General features: G+C 42.3%; 2 pseudogenes; both read right to left on the bottom strand.

Annotated features, from left to right (window-relative positions):
- Nucleotides 1-4,384, bottom strand: part of LOC106733486 (PEST proteolytic signal-containing nuclear protein pseudogene) — an 80,713-nt pseudogene extending 76,329 nt beyond the window's left edge.
- A 1,086-nt stretch (nt 4,385-5,470) lies between these two features.
- The window catches only part of LOC102481113 (60S ribosomal protein L19 pseudogene), a 4,260-nt pseudogene continuing 3,711 nt past the window's right edge, over nt 5,471-6,019 (bottom strand).

Genomic DNA, 6,019 nt, shown 5'->3' with positions numbered 1-6,019 from the left:
AGAAAGCGAGAAATCACCCCCCAGGGGGGATGGCCATGCCACAATCCCTTCTCCTCTATTCTGGTCTCAGGATTTTGGGTACACACTCACACGTGCCTGACAAAGCTTTACATTGCCAAGTCTGGGACTCGAATCACTGTCAGTTATGTTGGAATCCAGTCACCTAACCTTTATGCCATCTGCTGATCCCCAAGGTAAGTAGTTTCTAATGCCTTGTGGGGTTTTGTTGTTGTTGTTGTTTTAATGAACTAATTAATTAATTATTACATTTTAATTTTGCTATAAGGCACATGTGCTCATGAAGGGAGTAGTGAGAAAGTAAGCTGTCAGGTCGGGGATGTTAACCTGGTCAGTCATATGGGGGTCAAATGCCTCAACCGCCATGCCACCTACTGGCCCCAGTTAATGCCCTGTTTTTAACAAAATCAGAGGAGGCTCTGACCAAGTTGTCATTTGTTAAATAATTACATATATTTTTTATGATAGATATTATGGAATTTTGGCATATAATTCAAAAAATGTTCAATTGAATGATACTAATTTTTTTTCTTTTTTGGAGAGGCTTTTGCTAGAGGTTGCGTGCGCTCGCCAGAAAGACAGAGAGACAGAAAGCGAGAAATCACCGCCCGGGGGTATGGCCACACTGCAATTCCTTCTTCTCTATTCTCCTCTTGGGATCTTGGGCATGCACTCACTCGTGCCTGGTGTGAGTTTAAGCCACCAGGTCCGGGACTCAAACCACAGTCGCCTAAATGGGAGTCCAGTGACATAGCCATTATGCTAACTGCTGGTCCTGAGTGCTATCTTAACTAAACATTTTTCATTCCTATTTACTTATGTATGTGAATAAAACTTCTCAACACGCAAGGCTACCTAAAATGCTTAACTTGGTCTCATTGTCACAATAAATATTATTCAATTCATCCCCATGGCCTGGGGCTAGCTGAGGGTGAGGGTGTAACACTGTGTGAAGATCCTGGTGGGAGGGAGGTCTCTACCTGTCTGTCTGTCTGTCTCTCTCTTTTTGTATTTTTAACTCATAGAAGAAAAAGATATTGGGTCATCGGAAAAGTCATAATGGATTTTACATTGAAAAACAGAAAAAAAATCTTGAATTTTCCAACAACCCAATAAATAAAATTTACCAAAAACAAAAAAGTTATGGGCCATATAGTTTTTATAAAATTTTTATAGAGGTTATGCAAGTAGGAATATTTGAAGACCACAGCAGAGAATATACAGTGACTGGTTTTTGTTTGTTTGTTTGTTTGTTTAAATTATTTTATTTAACTTTATTTTTTCATTCATTTATTTATTTCAGTTTCACCAGAGAGGGATAGAGTGAGAGAGAGAGAAAGCTGTCAGGTCCAGGACTTGAACCGCAGTCGGCCACATTGGAGTCCAGCACCCTTAACCACCAAGCCACCTGCTGGTCCCCTACAGGGACTGTTTTAACCTACCTTCAGCTTGGGAGTTCTTGTCTCCAAGAGCTGCCATAGACGGAATAAATCGGAGCCATTGTATCACTAGTTTATTCCCTTTGCAAGCCAGAAACAGGGACTCTGCCCAGGCCAGACCCAGGACCTTCTTTCCCGTTGACTTTTCCAGCATCTCAACTTTTAAATCCCCTTTCCGCTTGTACCTTCACTGCGGTTCAGTCGCCCTTTTCCCAGCTCTTCAGGCCTCCCCTCCCCTAACCCAACTTTCAACAATACGTCTTTTCTCCTTCTGCATGAATACAAATACTCTTATAATTAAGGATAAGATAAATACAAATGAACTGTAAACTGGTATTTCCAGAAGCTAAAGAAAGGCATAAGGTTGCAGACTCTGGAACCCTTTACAACCAGCCTGCGCCATGAATGTGGCTGCTGGAAGCTCACACTCACCTCCCACACCAAGAATTGTCCTGGCCTGAAGGGAGGTAACCCAGAAGCCCAGGAGGTTACACCCAGGCTGGAATTTGCTGCTAGCCAAGGACCGACTGATAAGAGCTTCAAAAGACTGGTCCTTTGACACAAGAAAGAGTGACTCTGCTGTGTGGTTTGTGTTCGGGAACTTCCTGCCATTGATTGAGTCAGCATAGGCTTGTCTTTCTTACATTTAATACCAAGCACACGCTTCTCTTCCTCGTGGACATGTTTTATCAGGCATCTTTTCCCAAAACAGAAGAGTTTGGAATATGGTAGGCCCTACATACCTGTAACTTATGCATCTGCAGATTCAACCAAAGTGAATCCAACCAAATTGAAAATATTCACAAAGGGAACAGCAGATGGCGTAACAGTTAAGTTGCTAGGACTCCCACGTAGTCAAACGCAGTTCAAGTCCCAGACCCGACAGCTTAAACTCACAGCAGATGTATGCACATGCATGCCCAAAATCCTGAGAGGAGAAGGGATTGCTGCATGGCCATGCCCCCTGGAGGGTGATTTCTTGCTTTTTTGTCTTTGTGTCTGTCTCTCTGGCGAGTACATGTGCCTTACAGAAGAGTCTCTCTTAAAAATAAGTAAATAATTAAATAAAATATTCAGAGAAAAAAATGGTTGTGTCTGTACTGAACATGCACAGATTTTTTTCTTGTTATTACATCCTAAACAATACAATGTAACAGATATTTACATAGCATTTGCATTGTGTTAGCTATAGTAGTCAAGAGATGATTGAAAGCCTATGAAGAATGTGCATATGTGCAAATACTATCCCATTTTATATAAGACTTGAGAATCCGGGGATTTGGGTATCCACAGGGGTTCCTGAAATGAACCCCCAGTAGATATCCAGGCACAACTGTACTTTAAAACTCTGATAAGGTAGATGTCTCCTCCAAGTGCCAGCCCCTGCGATCTCTGATAGTACTTAGTGTTCTTAGAAAATTCCAGAAAGACTATTTCCCTTCATCATCTGATTGCTCAATTTAAATGTAGATTTAGACAGCTTTAAACCCAGGAAACCTGGCGCCAAGGGGATATGCCATTGGTAGTGATGCATTCATTCATCCTTTCGTTCACTCAGAAATATGGACTGAATGTAGCATGTGTCAGACTGTTTGAGGCTCTTAGGACACCTCTGTTGATCCAAAAAGAATGTTGAGACATAATAAGAGAAATAAAAGGTTTTATTTTGTTTGTTTTCTGTTGTTTTTTTGTTTGTTTTTTGTTTTTAGCCAGCACTTAGGATGAATCACCCAGATAAGCACAATTCTCTCTTTTTTTTTTTTTTAAGAAAGGTTTCTATTATAGGGCACGTGTGCTCGCCAGAGAGACAGAGAGACAGAAAGTGAGAAATCAGCCCCCAGGGGGTATGGCCACGCCATAGTCCCTTCTCTCCTATTCTCCCCTTGGGATCTTGGACATGCACACACACTTACCCAGCATGAGTTTTAAGTCACAGGGTCCAGGACTCGAATCACGGTTAACTAATTGGGAGTCCAGCGACATAGCCATTATGCTATCTGCTGATCCCTGTGAGCACAATTCTATTTTCTCAGACACATGCTCATCAAAATGGCAACTGAGAAAGCTGGCTTATATAACTAAAAGGACAGAAGAGGGAGCATTACAAGTTACTGGTAAATAATTTACACTGGTTTGGGGTCAGTGGGTGGCATGGTGGTTGGGGTGCTGGACTCCCACATGGCCAACCACAGTTTGAGTCCCAGACCTGGCAGCTTGTTTTTGTTTGTTTGTTTGTTTGTTTGTTTTGTCTCAATAGTTTTGCCTTTTACAAAATGTCATATCCTTGCATGTAGCCTTCTCAGAATGGCTCCTTTTTATTATTACTGGTTTTTTTTTTTTTTACATTTAATCGTTGTATATCATTACAACACAACAAAATGAGCTTTCCCAGAGTGAATACGCTGTATAGTGGTCCAGTCAAAGTTATTACCATACACGTTATCATCAGCGGATAATTTTCCAGTTTTGTGTCCATAACTATTTTGCTTCTTTCTTTTACCCCTTGATTCCCTCTCACTATCCTGCATTGCCTATCCTCCTCCCATACTTCCCCTATTATCCACAGTTGCTCTCCCTGCTTTTGTACCTTCCAATCTTTCCGTTTCTGGGACAGAGGGCAGACATTCAGCGTATATTGCGTGGGACATAGCATGCCTCTCTCTCATAGTCTGGCTTGCTTTGCTTACCAGTAAATCTTCCATATTCGTCCACTTTGTATCAAATGTCAGGGTCTCCTTTTTTTTTTTTTTAATGGCTGAATAGTAATTCACCTTGTATATGTGCCACGTAGTAATGTATATTTAAGCTTCCTCTGTGTCTGTTCATGGCTTGACAGTTCACTTTTTTGGGGAGGAGGGGGAGCTGAATGATACTCTATTGTCTGGGTATAACACAGTTTACTTACCCACTCACCTGCTGAAGGCCATCTTGGTTGCTTCCAAGTTTGGGCAATTTATGAAAAAAGCTGCTATAAACATTCAGGTGCAGGATTGTGGGTGGACATAAGTTTTTAAATCATTTGGGCGAATACCAAGGAGCATGCTTGCTGGAACGTATGGTAAAAGTATCTTGAGTTTCGTAAGACACAGCCAAACTGTCTTTCAAAGTGGCTGTGCCATTTTGTAAAACCACCAGAAATGAAGGAGTGTTCCCGTTGTTCCGCATCCTCATCTCATCTGTTGTCCAAGTCTTGACTTTGGCCATTCTAATAGTGTATAGTGGTATCTCGGTGTTGTTCCGTGGGTACTTCCCCATAATATGTGGTGGGGAACATCTTTTCATATGCTTCTTTGCCTTCTGTATGTATCCTCTGATGAGGAATCTGTTAAGTTCTTTGGCCCATTTGTTGTGGTTGTTGTCAGGGGATTGTTTGGGTTTTTTAGCTGAATTTTAAGAGTTTTTTGTATATTTTGGATAACAGGCCTTCACCAGATATGCCTGTGTACATATTTTCTCCCAGAGTAAGACTTTACCTTTTCCTTTTCTTATTCTCTTCAACATCTTTAGCAAAGCAAAACATATTTATTTTAATGAAGCACAGCTTAGGAATGATCTCTTTCATAGATCATGCCATTGGTGTGTCCTAGCTGAACTTATCTCTCACACACATGCACACGCACACGCACACATAGTCACCTGTATTACCTCCCATGTTACTTTCTAGGAGTTCTGCAATTTGACACTCTCCATTGAGGTGTGTGATCCATTGGAGTTAATTTTTGCAAAGAACGTTTAGTCTGAGTCTAGATTTTTTAAAAAATGAGTTAAAAAGTATATTAACCATAGGGGGGAAAAACTGATTTGGGAGACCAGCAGGTGGTATGGTGGTTAAGGTACTGGATTCCCACATGACCAACTGCAGTTCAATCCCGAACCTAGCAGCTTGCTTTCTCACTCTCTCTTTCTCATGAGTGTATGTGCCCGATAGTAAATTAAAAAATAATGATAGCGAGACATTTAAGGGGCACAGAAACGGAGAATTAATCTGTAGATGATAACGCATATGGTATCTTTCACTGAACTGGTGTACAGACAAGAGAGGGGGAGCTTTGTTTCTTGGGCTCTTTGTCCTTGGATAGAGTCCTGATGATCTCTTTCCTCTTGGCCTGGAGGCGCTCCTCACAGCGCTTGCCGCTTTCTTGGCCTTAGCCCTGAAGGTCTCAGCATGGTCTGCCAGGAGCTTCTTGAGGGCCTTGTCTGCCGTCAGCCTGTGGATGTCCTCCATGAGAATCCGCTTGTTCTTGAACACATTGCCCTTCACCTTCAGGCACAGGCTGTGATACATGTGGCAGTCAATCTTCTTAGATTCATGGTATCTTCTGAGCAACCGGCACAGCATCCGCATCCTCCTCATCCAGGTCACCTTCTCTGGCACTCTAGCGCTGGCTGTGCCCTTTCGCTTACTTATGCCCATACGCCTGCCCTTCCGGCAGGCCAAGCTGTTTTTCCAGCATCAGCCACAGGAATGGACAATCACAGGCTTGTGGATGGTCAGCCCATCTGTGATCAGCTTTTGGATCTGCTGACGGGAGTTGGCATTGGCATTTTCATTGGTCTCATCG

This window comes from Tupaia chinensis, unplaced genomic scaffold (assembly GCF_000334495.1).
Source record: "Tupaia chinensis unplaced genomic scaffold, TupChi_1.0 Scaffold143886_1, whole genome shotgun sequence".
NCBI lineage: Eukaryota > Metazoa > Chordata > Mammalia > Scandentia > Tupaiidae > Tupaia > Tupaia belangeri.
This window is presented reverse-complemented; position numbering and strand designations above follow the sequence as displayed.